Source organism: Limanda limanda, chromosome 11 (genome assembly GCF_963576545.1).
Source record: "Limanda limanda chromosome 11, fLimLim1.1, whole genome shotgun sequence".
Classification (NCBI taxonomy): domain Eukaryota; kingdom Metazoa; phylum Chordata; class Actinopteri; order Pleuronectiformes; family Pleuronectidae; genus Limanda; species Limanda limanda.
The window spans coordinates 28735611-28750586 of NC_083646.1; the positions used below are offsets into that span (position 1 = coordinate 28735611).

The 14976-nt window shown below is 46.7% G+C and overlaps 1 pseudogene; it reads right to left on the reverse strand.

Moving 5' to 3' along the window:
• Nucleotides 1–10867: 10867 nt before the first annotated feature.
• On the reverse strand, nt 10868–13657 carry LOC133014615 (uncharacterized; annotated as a pseudogene).
• Nucleotides 13658–14976: the final 1319 nt, after the last annotated feature.

The following is a 14976-nucleotide window of genomic DNA, read 5'->3' on the forward strand; positions in this document are numbered from 1 at the left end:
GCATCTCAACCGTTTGGTATCACTGTGTCTTGACAGTTACCATAGGACTGCTTCCATCATTGGTTTTATAACATCAGTTTGCTTTATTTGCAAATATTTATTATTCTCATTCTCCCCTTCTCCCTCTGTGCTCAGCCACAGAAATAAAGTTGTGTTTTTGCCTGTTTGTATTTAAGCAATTGTGATGTAATTGTTATTGTAATACTTTTACAGAAAAAAAATCTAAAAATCTAAAAATGTTGCTCTAAGTGCTGTTGTAGTCAACGTTTTTTTGCTTGTATTTATGCTGTAGTGAAACTGCAGCGTAATGAATAAAACTTAAAAAGTTATTATTCTGCTGGTCTCCCTGTTTATTTTTCCCCTTAGCCCTATATGGATACAGGTTTTTGGAATGTGATCACTGGAGTCAGGGTAAGCGGTTGTGCCACTCAGCTCTTGATCTCTCCTCTGATGCAGACAGATAACATGAAAGGCAGATCAGCAACTTATCTGGGTAGTAAGCCTGGTTTCTGTGTTGTTTGATGATGCAGGTTGTGGACATGATATATAAAGCAAGGAGGGGAATTAGATTTCCACTCTCAGAGTAAGAAAGTCATTGGAGGGGCTTAAAATCACAGAGAGATTGTCAGAGATTAACGGTCTTCTGTAAAGGCCACTATTTAAACTGAAGATGTTATCAAAAACTCCTTAGCTTGGGGCAGGACCTGGATCTAGACTGCTCAGAATCAGGAGGCATTAAGAAATTTGGGGTTGACACCTTTTCACACAGTAGAACTGTTAATCGTTTTTCATATAAAGAAGGCATCACATAGGATTCAACCAAGCCATAGTATAATTATAAAAATAATAGTTATTCTCTAATTAGAGAGATGACTATGACTAAAATAACAGAGCATAAAAGAGTTCACAAATAGTTCAAACATGAAGTATGAAAATTTTTCGAAATTGCTCTTTTCTCCACTCTTTTCCACCCATCTCTCCTCTCATCCACATTTTTCTCTGCTTGCCCCAACCAGTCGAGGGACATGTCTGCCCTCCGTGAGTCTGCTTCTGATAGAGGTTTCTTCCAGTTAACGAGGGAGTTTTTTCTCTCGACAGGTGAAAGAGTGCTGCTTATTGTGGGAACAGTTGGGTTTCTTTATACATTTTAAGGTCTTGACCTTCTATCTAAAGTGCCTTGAGATTATTAATATTATGATATGGCAAAATACAAATAAAATTGAATTGAATTAATGTAAAAGAATTGATGTGGTACATTAAATGTCACTTAACTGCGAAGTACTATTTAGTGCTTTAAGTGTAGCACTAATCAATTAAATTAAATTTACATTCATAAAAGCAGGTGGAAAAAAGCTCTCCTCAAGACTTGTTTTATGTGGGTCAAATAACATGTCCTGGTCAAACATAACTACAAGGTTCCTCACAGTAGAGCTGGGGCGTATTTGTCTTTCAAGATAGCACTGAACATCCTGCTTACAGCCATCAAAAATCTGCAGACTGTGTCATCGTGGCTGGGAAATTTAACCATGCAAATCTTAAAACTGTCCTCCCTTAATTCTACCAGCATGTTACATGTCCTAAGAGGGGTCAAAATACATTGGATCATGTATACAGCAACATCAGGGAAGGATACAAAGTCTCCACCCATCCTCACTTAGGCCAGTCTGACCACCTTTCCCTTTTTCTAACCCCGACATATAGGCCTCTCATTAGGAAAACTTTGCCTAGTGTGAGGAGCATAAAGATTTACTTGAGTAGATTTTTCATATATCTGTACTTTACTTGAGTATTTATTTTCCTGACACTTTTTACTTTTACTCGCTACATTTGAACAGACATTTTTCTACTTTCTACTTCTTATATTGTCAAAACTGGCTTGTTACTTGAGCAGCGGAGGTTGGCGCAACGCTCGCCTTTATGCACGGCGCACCTTTCTCTCGCTCACTCGCATGTCCCCTGCCTCGGGAGATGTGCAGGCCTGGCGGCTTGTTTGCCGTCGGGGGGGTAGCACGGGACCCTAAGTGTCCGGAGGTTGGTCGGGTTGCCTTGGTCAACTGGGGTCGAGCAGGCTGTACCGGTAATGATCCCTCCACAGGTTCACCTTCAGAAACTTTGTCACGAGTTTTACTTTGTTACTAAGTTTGATAGTCTTCACGGCGCTCCGCCAGGAACGATCCGAGGACCTCACTAAACTATCTAATGGGTATAAGCGATGTGTGTACAAAGGGCAGGGACTTTATCAATGCGAGCACACTCCCCAGACTGTGTGCAGTGATTTTTACTTCTCTGTACCAGCACTGTGCAGGTTGTGTGCCTAGAACTTGTTTCCTTTTTCTGAGTCATCATTGTGTTTCATTCCTGCTACTGATTAGAAAGTGAAAGGTCCATGTTTAGTGGTTACACTGTGGTCTATTAGTGTTCTTAGGCAGATACAAGAGGCACTATTTTGTTGAATTGGGTATTTGTTGTCCCTAGAAGTTCAGATGCACTAGGCCATTACTATTTGAACCTCAGCATCTGGGGTTCAAAAATTTTAAAATTATAAATTATATGTATATTTTTGTTATAATTTTTTAGTCAGTAGAAATAATGCCTGAAGAGAACAATTTTGGGTTGTTTTGTGTCTGTTTATGCCTACTTTTGATACTAAAGTACATTTCAACACCAGATACTTTTGATACTTAAGTACATTTAATATGAGCTACTTTAAGACTTTTACTCAAGTAATTTTCTTATAGGTGACTTTTACCGGAATCTCTTTCAGGTTAGATATCTGTACTTTTCTCAAGTATTGCTTTCAAGTACTTTATACTCCACTGCTTCCATCCAACTCCAAGACTGTTTCGAGTGCACTCACTGGGATATATTTGCACAACAGGATGGGGCAGACTACACATCCACTGTCTGTTTACATACAGACCTGTATTGATAACATCGTTGTCAACAAACAGATCAGATGTTATCGGATCAACAAACCATGGATGACCAGGGATGTCAAGCTGCTGCTGAGAGACTGTGATTCAACCCTTAGGTCTGGGGACAAGGAACTTTACAGCGTTGCCAGATCCAACTTAAAGGAAGGCATCAAAGAGGCCAAAACAGCATATGGGAGGAAGATTGAGGGACACTTCAGTGAGAGGGACCCCCAGCGTGTCTGGCAGGGCATTCAGCATCTGACAAACTCAAGGGCAACAAGGACCCAACTACCAGCACCAGCAGCGACTTGCTTGCTGAGAAGCTCAACCACTTCTTTGCCCGTTTTGAGGTGACTTAGTCAAAGACCGGGCCGGCACCACTACCATCCACAAACAACCTGCATGGCACTTACTGTAAATACCAAAGATGTCAGAAGAGTTCTCCGTGGTGTGAACCCCAGGAAGGCTGCTGGCCCTGACTGCATACCAGGGAGGGTACTCAGGGACTCTGCGGACCAGCTGTCAGAGGTATTTAGCAACATCTTTTACCTCTCTCTATCAACTTGCACAGTCCCCAAATGTTTAAAATCTGCCACCATTGTGCCTGTACCCAAGAAACCATCTATCAACTGCCTGAATGACTACAGACCTGTGGCTCTTACCTCTACAGTAATTAAGTGCTTTCACTGCATGAAAAAAAGAATTTGTGTCAGTTAGTGCCCCTCCAAATTTCGGTGGAATTTCAGGTAAACGACTGTTCACAGGAATCTGCAGGCAGCACAGAAAACTGCCGGCAATTGACGCGGGGTTTCAGTTTCTGGCAGTTTTACAAGCCTGAGAATGTTGGCATGTGACCCCCCTGCTCTAGGCCTAGGGGGGGCTTTCACATGTAAATGACAATGCTGTGAGCTTTATAAATGCAAATCAGGATAGTTTCACTCAGTGTACACCAGGCTTAAAATTGAAATAAAATCTGAAATTGTAGCTTATATATCCCACACCTTTAATCACAACTATATGATCCACACACAGGACTAGAATCAAGTATTACCACACAGTGCATCAAGAAAGTATTCACAGCACTAACCCTAACCCTAACACTTTTTCCATAATTAGGGCCCAAGCACTGAATGGTGAGAGGCCCTATTGAAATTGTGATGATTATTATTATTATTATTTTTCCGACAAAAGGATGGGCTTTTTGAGGGCTCAAAAAGTTTTAAAAAGTTTTAAAACTTTGCAATAAATTAGAAAGTGGTGAAAATGTACGTATTCTGGAGTAATTGGAAATGGGGGTGGCAAAATGGCTCAACAGCGCCCCCTGGAACCAAGCCCCTAGGTTTCCACATAACCGATTTTCACCAAAATCGGGCCAGAGGTGTATCGTGACTAATCATGAAAAAAAGTCACAAGGATCATTATGAAAAATGCAACAGGAAGCTTGCCATTTTGGATTTAGTGGCCATTTTGGCGATTTTTACTTTGATGTACTTGTCCCAGGCCTTTCATCTGATCAACTTCAAATTCAGATGAGTGTCATCACAACAAGATGGAGATAAGAACTGACTTATCTCCATCTTCAATCGATTTTTCGTCACACAATGTGACCGTGGCATGGCGTCAAAGTTTGATTAAACGCCATCAAAACGTACTTGTCCCAGGGCTTTCATCAGATCAACTTCAAATTAAGATGAGTGTCATCACAACAAGATGGAGATAAAAACTGACCGTGGCGTGGCGTCAAATTTCCTCAACTCGCCGTGAAACACGAAATTGCTGTTACTTCAGTGTTCATGGTTCTATCTCACTCAAACTACATCTGTGTATCACCAGCCCCCCCCCCCCCCGAAGATATTCATATGGTTTTAAGGCCGCGTGACTGTGGCGTTGAAGTTTGATTCAACGCCATCAAAACACGGGGTTCTGTATCTCGGACATATATTGTCCAATCGAGTCCAAACTAGACATGTAAGACTAGAGTCCTGGCCTGATGACATCTACACAGAAATTATGACTTGAAATCACAGCACCCCCTGGTGGCTACAGGAAGTGACATGTTTTATACTTTGATTAACTGCTCCTGGCTGCTTTACAATATACAGCTCAAAAGAGCTCAGTCAAGTCACTGGATCATGGTCAGAATTGTGACTTTTCCTCAAATCTTGTAAACATTGATGTGCGGCGAAGGATAGTCCTTCGCCAAAGGACACGATGTTGTCATAACTCCACTCTGCATTGTCCTATCACTACCAAACTTCTGTCACCTGATCAGAGTCCAAGCCTGAACAGCTCTATGTGTCAATATTCCCTGAGTGTCATAGCGCCACCTACTGATTCGCCATTTAACAGGAAGTACTTTGTTAATCCACTCTGCATTATCCAACCGGCTCCGAACTACTGACCTAAGATCACAATCCTGATCTGAACAACTCCATATTTAAATATTAGTTCAGGGTCATATTAACATTGTCCAATTGACACAAAATTGCTCACGCTACATCAGAGCGCCTACTTGAACAGATCTTTTTGTCTATGAGTAATAATATTGATGGCGCCACCTACTGGCAACAGGAAGTAAGCTTTGTTTTACAACTATCATTCGACTTACATAAAATGTTCACAGTGTGATGTGCTATTTGATAGCGTGGACTGTAAAGAGCAATTAGCAGGCAAGAATCGACATTGCGTGACGGACGCAGGCAGTGAAGCGTTTATCCTTACCGCAGTGCGCAACACGTATGCAACGCGGAGACGTGCGCTTGGTTATCGATCGCTCTCTCGACCGACCACATCAGGCTTCAAAGTGCGGGCGCTCGGGCCCGCAAGTGCTACAACGTAGCCCTTGTTTTGTAATGTTAATGCCTTATTCCAAAGTGGATTAAATTCATTGTTTTTATCAAAAGTCTATACACAATACCCCATAATGATAAACTGAAAAAAGTGTTTTAGACATTTTTGCAAATTTATTACTAATAAAAAACGTACATAAGTATTCACAGCCTTTGCTCAATACTTTGTTGAAGCATCTTTGGCAGCAATTACAGCCTCAAGTCTTTTTGAGTATGATGCTACAAGATTGGCACACCTATTTTTTGGCAGTTTTGCCCATCCTTCTTTGCAGGACCTCTCAAGCTCCATCAGATTGGATGGGGAGCGTCGGAGCACAGCCATTTTTCAATCTCTCTAGAGATGATCAATCGGATTCAAGTCTGGGCTCTTGCTGGGCCACTCATGGACATTCACAGAGTTATCCCGAAGCCACTCCTTTGTTGGTTGTTGTCCTGTTGGAAGATGAACCTTCGCCCCAGTCTGAGGTCCAGAACGCTCTGGAGCAGGTTTTCGTCAAGGATGTCTCTGTACATTGCTGCATTCATCGTTCCCTCAATCCTGACTAGTCTCCCAATTCCTTCTGCTGAAAAACACCCCCACAGCAAGATGCTGGCCAGGTGATGAGCGGTGCCTGGTTTCCTCCAGACATGATGCTTGGCATTCAGATGGTTGTCCTTCTGGAAGTTTCTCCTCTCTTCACAGTGCAACGCTGGAGCTCTGTCAGAGTGACCATCGGGTTCTTGGTCACCTCCCTGACTTAGGCCCTTCTCCCCTGATCGCTCAGTTCGGGTCGGGCGGCCAGCTCTAGGAAGAGTGCTGGTAGTTCCAAGTCATATAAATTCACACGTTCCCAGAGAATTCGGCCGAGGAGGTGGAGTTGCTGCTATTTTTAACTCAGGTCTATCAATTAATCCTAAACCTAAACAGAGAGCAGACAGAAAATGTCTGCTGTCTGGCATCAATGCTACAGAAAGTGGAATCAAACCCAGTACACAGTTGCACAGATAAAGGTCAACAGGAGGTGAAATCACCAAGTAAGGGCATGCACTTTGAGGTTGCACAGTGCACAGCAAATAGTCAAACAGTAGTAAAAAATTCATCACAGTAGTAAGACATTGATCAGTGGAATTTTCCATTACAGTTCATACAATTTTGAGTTCATAATAAGGATCATCATGATGAATCTGACTAGTTTTTGAATAAACATGTGAAAATGTTTTTACCTTGTATTACTTTTTTTCTCTTTTGCCTAGCTGTACATTAGAACCTGCACCTCTATTTCCTACCACAGCACCATCCAGATCCCATTCACCTCCTAGACCAAGTTACCAACCCTCATCTCCCCCACACTCACACTCCAAACAGAGCTTTCCACCAAAGTCTCCAGGTAAGACCCTGTAAATCAGGGGTCTCAAACTCGCGGCCCGCGGGCCAATTGCGGCCCGCGGGACGATATTTTGTGGCCCCCGCCTTAATATGAAAGTTTAATGTTAGTGCGGCCCGCACAAACATTGTAGCAGCTCCGCTGTTAGCTGCTGTGTGGGACAATGTTATGATGTTCTGGTTTCCTACTGTGTGCCTGACCAGTGAACGCAGCATGTAAGTGAGTGACATGGGGGGCGGGGTCGTGTGTGTGTGTGTACGTGTGAGAGTGAGTGAGAGAGAGAGCCGGGAGAGAAAAGAGTGGCTTTGGATGTGCGGTGCAGGAGGGTGAAATTCATAGTTTTCTGCCCTCTTTCGCGCAGGTCATGATGTATCCAGTGCTTCATTTATAAATCACAAGGTGCCGGAACGCTAAGTACATATCACAGCGCAGGTACGACGAGCACAGGTCCCGGAACGCACATAAAACGCCGCTTAAAACAGCACACACATGCCACTTACAATGCAGTGGGACTTTTTTAGGCTATACTGCAGTGACGGTATCAGTCTTTATGTCAGTGATTAATAAAGTGGCGTCTTGAGCAAAGGCGACTTCTGAACGGAACACACACACATACACACACACACACACAATTTGTTAAATTGAAGGCAAATTCAAGGGACACCACGGCTCCTTTACGCACACGCTGCGCTGTGAGGTTTTGGGAGCTTCTTTACGCAGACAGATTATTCTAAACCGCAGCAGTTTATAACACGTCATTGAGCTAATATCTACATTTTACAGTCTGGGCTGTTTTACATTATTATTTACACCTGATATGTGTGGATGAATTTTAATGATTTAAATTCCCTCATCCTCTGGTGGTGACATTTACGCACCGAGCCACGGACTGTACATGACGATGTGCTAGTTATTTTGGTTCATCTTAGAAGTCTGCATTTGTTATTATTTTATGAAATTGTGATGCTGTTGTTAAGAAAGCTTTATATATAATTTATTAGATTATCTTGTTATTGCGTGGCCACAAATTAGTAATTCATCCACCGATGTCAACAGGGGCTCCGTAATTTTCTAGTGATTACATTATATTGTTATATTTTATTTTAATCATTTCTTAAAAAACTTTTTTTAATGTTCATATTTTTTTCGATACGAGAGGTACCGGATCTGCTCAAATAAGTCCCAGAACGCAGGCAAGCCAACACGCCGGCACAAAGTAAGCACAAAAATGTATAGAAAAATGTGAGGCTACAGGAGGAATTTGATCATAGATTTGCAGACTTCAAGACGCACAGAGCGACTTTTACAAAAATTTTGCGGATCCCTTCTCCTTTGATGTGCAAGATGCCCCTCCTGTGCTTCAAATGGAGCTCATTGGCCTGCAGTGCAACTCTGACCTCAAAGCCAAGTTCAGGGAGGTGAGTGGAAAGGAAGACAAGCTGGGGCAATTTTTGTGAGAATTGAACCCCAGCTTCCTTGAGCTTTCCCGAATGTTCAAGCGGACCATGTGCCTTTTTTGGAGCACATATTTGTGTGAAAAGCTCTTCTCCACCTTGAACTTCAATAAGTCCAGGTACAGGTCCAGGCTTACTGATGATCATCTTCAAGCCATACTGAGGGTCTCAACTGCTTCCTCCCTCAAGCCAAATGTGGCTCAGCTATGTGAGAGGAAGCGCTGCCAGGTCTCTGGCAGCAAGGCAAGAGAAGCCATGTTTACAAGAACTGTTCGTGTTCTTCAATATTCTATTCATGTTCAGAAGAACCCATTGAAGTTAAATAACTGTTAGTAATGACATTAGAGAAGTTTGGATTTTTTTAGCAAAGTTTTTTTTTTGTGGAATACCTGATGCGGCCCAGCCTCACCCAGATACTGCCTCCAGCGGCCCCCAGGTAATTTGAGTTTGAGACCCCTGGTCTAGTCGGATCATACTGGCTCATAGTGTGTCTTACTACGTCATGGACAGGCAGCTGGAAAACAACACGAGTAACATGAGTTTATTATTAATAAACGAAAATAGCCGCGCTGCATCACCGTTGGAAGATCCACAGCAAAAAAACACCAAAACAATTCATAAACAGTTACTTACATTCAATGGCTTAATTTTCTGCACTTTAAATCCGGACTTTCAGCGTCTCAGCCTAACGCCTCTTTGTTTGTGTGTGTGTGTGGGGGGGGGGGACTCAGGCTGTGAAAACATACAGAAAAAAGTCACGTTGATGAAAAAACTTAACGAGAACAAACTGTTACATCTAAGTAATTCATACATATTTACACATGCACTAGATCCGCTCCAGCACTCGATGCTGTATTCGTATTTTAGCAACTTTCTCGCTATCCGAAAGTGGCGGACATGCTTTCAGATGTACCAGTTAGCTTCGTAGTTAGCATGGCGGCTCCGTTTAGCTCTCACCTTAACTCAGGGACTGTGCTCCCGTCTTCTCCGCCTTGACTCGTCCACACAGGGCGCGCGGATCTGCTTCCCACGCACTCATCTTCTCCTCCAGGGAACAGCGTCGTGTCGACTTCAGCAAGTTATTTACTCCGAAGACAGAGTCACTCGTACGGAACAAGCTAAACACGAGCCGGAGTTACATGTCAGCGACACTCGACGCTGCACGGCGTCTACGAGGCTGTTTTGAAAGTAGTGGTGAAAAGGTAGCATTTATAATTCATGGAAAACAGCTTAGTTTGCCATTGACATGTGAATTTGATGCCAGTATTTTGGGAGGACAGATATTTTTATGGAAAGCCAGTAGAAGTTTGGAGCTTACAGGACACAGATGATCATACCCAGCATCATTTCTTTGCTGGTAGAGGTGTGGTTAACAAATCCTCTGTGCATTTAACCAGCACAATTGAAAAAGTGACTGTAATCATGCCACTCTGTACAGTGGTTGAGATTCAGGATTGTTTTGGATGACAATAAAAATTTGAAATAAAGTGCATTGTTTAATTTGACAGCATTGACCTTTGTCAAGATGCCAGATAGTTTAGTATACTCTTAGAAAAAGGTGTTATCTGCTCTGAGGGGAACTATCCTGATTTGCATTTGTGAAGCTCAGAGCATTGTCATTTGCATGTGAAAGCGTCCTCTAGGCGTAGGAGTAGGGGGGTCACCTCACAACAGCTCTCAGGCTTGACAACTGCAGAGTTTCCTTTGCTGCCTGCAGATACGTGTGAAAGTCGTTAACCGAAGGATGTGCCAACACTTTCCTGGGACACAGATTGACACAAACGCTTGTTTTCATGTAGTGCATGCCGGATGTACAGATAAAGCGTGAATATCACTCACTCGTTTAGCTGTAGCCAAAGCCAATAACAGAGCCACCTTCAGGGATAACGTTTTCATGTCGACGTTATCCAGTGGTTCAAAAGGATGACTAGAGAGGGCACCAAGCACCACTGCTGGATCCCAAGATGGTGACATAGTTTTAGAGATGGGCAGCAACCTCCGTGCACCCTTCATAAAACGACAAACCAGGGGGTGTAGGCCCACTGGTTTTCCATCAAATCCAACATGGCAAGCGGAAATAGCTGCCAAGTAAACTTTGACAGTAGAAAATGCCCTCTTTTGATCAATCAAGTCCTGCAGGGAGGACAGGATAGTACCAACTGGACACTGAAAAGGGATTTCCTGTGCAGAAGCACACAAATCCTCAAACAATTTCCACTTACAGTCATAGAGAGACCTAGTGGATGATGCTCTGGCATTCTGAATCGTGTTAACAACATTCTGGCTCAGGTTAAACCACTCACGTGCCAAGCCCACAGGGCGAGGCGCTCCGGATGAGGGTGAAATATCTGCCAGCGCGCGCCTGGGAGAGCAGGTCCCTGCGCAGCGGGAGAGGCTACGGGTGACCGTAGAGGAGCTGCCTCACTTCCGCCAGCCAGTGCATGGACGGCAAGTGAGGAGCGATCAAAATTAGTGACAGACGATTCTCCCGCACCCTGAGCAGTGTCGGGGGAATCAAAGCCAGAGGTGGAAACGCGTAAAGCGGGACGCGCGGCCACTCGTGAGCGAACGCATCCAGCCCCAGCGGTGCGCTCCGGTCGTGCAGGGAGAAGAACAGTGGGCACTGTGTGTTCGCCCCCGACGCAAACAGATCCACTGTTGCGCGGCCGAAAAGTGACCGAATCTTCTCTACTACAGACGGGAGAAGCTTCCACTCCGCGTAGAGAGGATTTACCCTGGACAAGAGGTCCGCACCCACATTCTGAATTCCGGGAACGTGGGTTGCTCTCACTGAGAGGAGATGCACCTCGCCCCATAATATCAGTCTGCGTGCAAGAGTGTGTAACTGTAGAGAACGTAGACCCCCCTGGCGATTGATATACGCCACCGTGGTCGTATTGTCCGTCCTCACTAACACATGATGTCCCCGGAGAAACGGCAGAAAATGTTTCAGCGTCAGAAACACTGCCATCAACTCCAGATAATTTATATGGGCATGTTTGAGATCTGTGCTCCACATCCCATTCGCGGATCTGCCTTCGAACACACCTCCCCAGCCTGACAGACTGGCGTCCGTTGTCACCACTTTTCTGGCAGATATTGCGCCCATGCGCACACCTGCTGTCAACAGAGACAGCTGTTGCTATGGTCGCAGCGCGCTGACGCAGGACGCGCAAACCGTGACACTGCGGCGTCTGTGTCGCACAGGATCCAGTCTGAGAGAAGCCACCCAGCGCTGGAAATCTCTCATGTACAGTCTGCCCAGCCTCACCACCAAGATGGTTGAGGCCATCAATCCCAGTAACCGGAGACACAGTCCATACGTGACCCGACGTGTTACGGCAAAATGAGAGAGAGTGGACCTGAAAGTGTTTACTCTCTCGGCTGACAGGCGAGCCGTGTAGGTCAGTGAATTTAACGTGAGACCCAGAAAGGCAATGTCCTGGCTCGGTGTTAACACGCTCTTTTCCCTGTTCACCACAAACCCCAGATCGGCTAGGTGTGCCAGCACAATGCCTGTGTGCGCCGCCGCCTCTTGCTCTGAGCGCGCCAGCAGCAGCCAGTCGTCCAGATAAGTGGCAACGCTATAGCCCTGCTCCCTGAGGGGGGCTATAGCGGCATCGACACATTTCACAAACACCCTCGGGCTCAGTGACATGCCGAATGGCAGGAATAGGTACTCGCACACTGTGTCCTGAAAAGCGAACCTCAGATATCTCCTGTTCGGAGGATAAATGGGAATGTGAAAATATGCATCTTTCAGATCGATTGATGTGAACCAGTCAAACGTATCAGCGTTGAATGTGTCAGCATGCGAAACTTGTATCTCCTGAGATACGAGTTCAGAATGCGAAGGTCCAGGATGGGACGTAAGCAACTCCCCCCTTTCTTAAGGACCAGGAAATACCTCGAATAAAAACCTTCCAGTCTCTGCTGGCGTGGCACTATTCGTATGGCACTTTTGTTTAATAGAGCTGATATTTCTTCCCGTAACACCCGGGCCGACTCTCCGTGCGCACGGGAAGCGATGAGGCCGCGGAAGCGGGGGGGCATCGTGGCGAATTGAAGCCTGTAGCCTTTGGCCAGTGTTTTCAATATCTACTCTGACGCTGTGCATGCTTTCCAACTCTCTAACCTCAAAGTTAGGGGGGAGTGAAGCTCTGTCTGACACAGACGATCTCTGGGGGCCCGCACGAGCTGCACACCTCCGATTATCACCGCGCATGCGCGGTCTGATAGGCTCGAGATGAGCGGAACGGGACGTTTCACCACAGGTGGGACGCTGCTTCCCCCTTGTGGTGTTAAGGGGGACAACGGTGTGCTTTGCACGTTGTGTGTCGTTTTTGAGTCTTTTTGTATTTGTAACCCTGCTCCCTCGGCTGTGTGCCTGGATGCGTCAGTGAAAAACTTTTTATTGACACAAACTGTGTGTGAGTGCTTGTGAGACATTGGTGTGGTGTTGAACAATCCCACATCTGAAACATGTCTCTTCTCCTCTTTAATGGGACGCACGAACTGAGCTCTGGGCCCACGCGTCGCCGAGAGGGATGGGTGGCACTGGGTAATTTCTCCCCTAACACACGGGATAGCTGGGCTGCCAGGGAACAGGGATCGGCTGGCAGCTCTGCTCGCGGTGGGGTTGACCGCTAAGTCGCCTTCTTCTTCCGCCTGGCCTGCTGACTGGGTGACAGTTGAGCAGCCTGGGTCGACGGGGAGAAGAAGGGCTTCCTCGGCCAAGCGGGCTTGGTGTCCGGGGGGCCGTTGGTGTTCGCACCCGGTTGAGCCCTGGGGCGCTTCGGGATGCGGAAAGCAGGGGGAGCGCTCCTAGAGGCCACCTGAGCGAAAGTCTGCCGGGGGGCCGGGTGCGCGGCAGCAGGTGCTTTCCTCGGAAGGCAGAGCTGCAGAGCCTCATCTTCCTTTTTCTTCGCCTCGCAGCGCTTTTGCATTGAAGCGAGAGCGGAGCCGAAGACACCCTCGGAGACAATAGGCATGTCCAGGATGTCCTCCTTTTCTCTATCGGACAGATTGGTCGGATTCAGCCATCTCGTCCTCTCCTGTAACACCAACATCGACATGCACTTCCCCGCCGCCTGTACAGCGCATCGCTGTACGCGCAGGCAGATATCCGCAATTGTGGTGATCTCATCCCATGCGGAACATTCAGGCTCAAAAAGCTCCGCTTGGTAAGCTGACAACATGGAGGTGACGTTGAGAGCCCTCACTGTCAAAGCCGCTGCTTTATAAGCTCGCTCAGTCATGGCAGACTGGAGGCGATCGGCTTTAGTGGGGAGTGTGGGGGCCCTGGACGAGGCAGCTGACAGCCGTGGATGGAGGTGAGCTGCCACCATGGGCTCCATGGGAGGCATGCGGGCCATGGCATGTTTATCCATCCCTTCAACATCCAGGGAAGACGCACCTTGAATGGTGGCTTTGCTGGAGTAAGGGTTTTGCTTCCATGAGGCGGTAACTTCCTCCAGGAGTTCCGGGAACACCGGGAGAAGTTGTCTCGCAGCCCTCTTCGCTTGGGGTGATTTCTTCCCCTCGTAGCGGGACCTTGGGGCCTCCGCCACGACAGCGGGCCATGGAATCTTCGGTCTCTCTGCGGCGCGCTTACACACATCGTGCATATCGCCGCTAAGCTGGGGCGTAATTACCCCAGCCGAGCCCTTTGCAGGGCTTGGAGAGCTGAGAGCCTGTGCCGGTGGAACGAAGCAGGATTTAAAATCCTCGTCGTCACCATCCGACACCAGACAATCCTCGCAGTCGGACTCATCCTCCTCCTCATAATCCAACATGAGAGGTGGCTCCGTTAGCGGGTCCAGCAAATCCAGCGTGGAGCCCCAGTGCCGAATCTCTGGTTTGGGAGTGTCCTCCTCGGCTACACCGGGTTGGGGTTTCTCGGTGGTGGCCGTGGATAGGATCGGGTCCCCCTCAGAGAGGCTAGCTTGGCGTGCTAGCCATCGATGGAGGCTCTTCGCTGTGAAGCGGGAGCAGTCGGCGCACGAGCCCGGGTTGCTGATGGCGGCGCGGGCATGTTCCAGCCCGAGACACGCCGAGCAGACCTGGTGAGTGTCCGTTCTCGACATTTTATTTCCACAGGTGCACAGGCGATTGGCATCGCCTAGGTTCGGGGTGGAATGAAGCTTTGCAGCTTGCTCCATTTAGCTTGGTGTGCTAAAGGGTAGCGAATTATCTGGAGTGATAATCCCTGTTAGCTAGCTAGCTCCGGTAGCAGGCAGTGCGGTGACCACAGGCTCCCGGTGCCGTTTAGCTATTTAAATTTGAAAAACTACCTATGGTGAAGGCAGTCGGGTCGACGTTGCTACCACTAGCGTCCGGCGTAGGAGGTGTTAGCTCCGGTCTATGGACAGCAGCTAGTTAGCATCGACGTCGA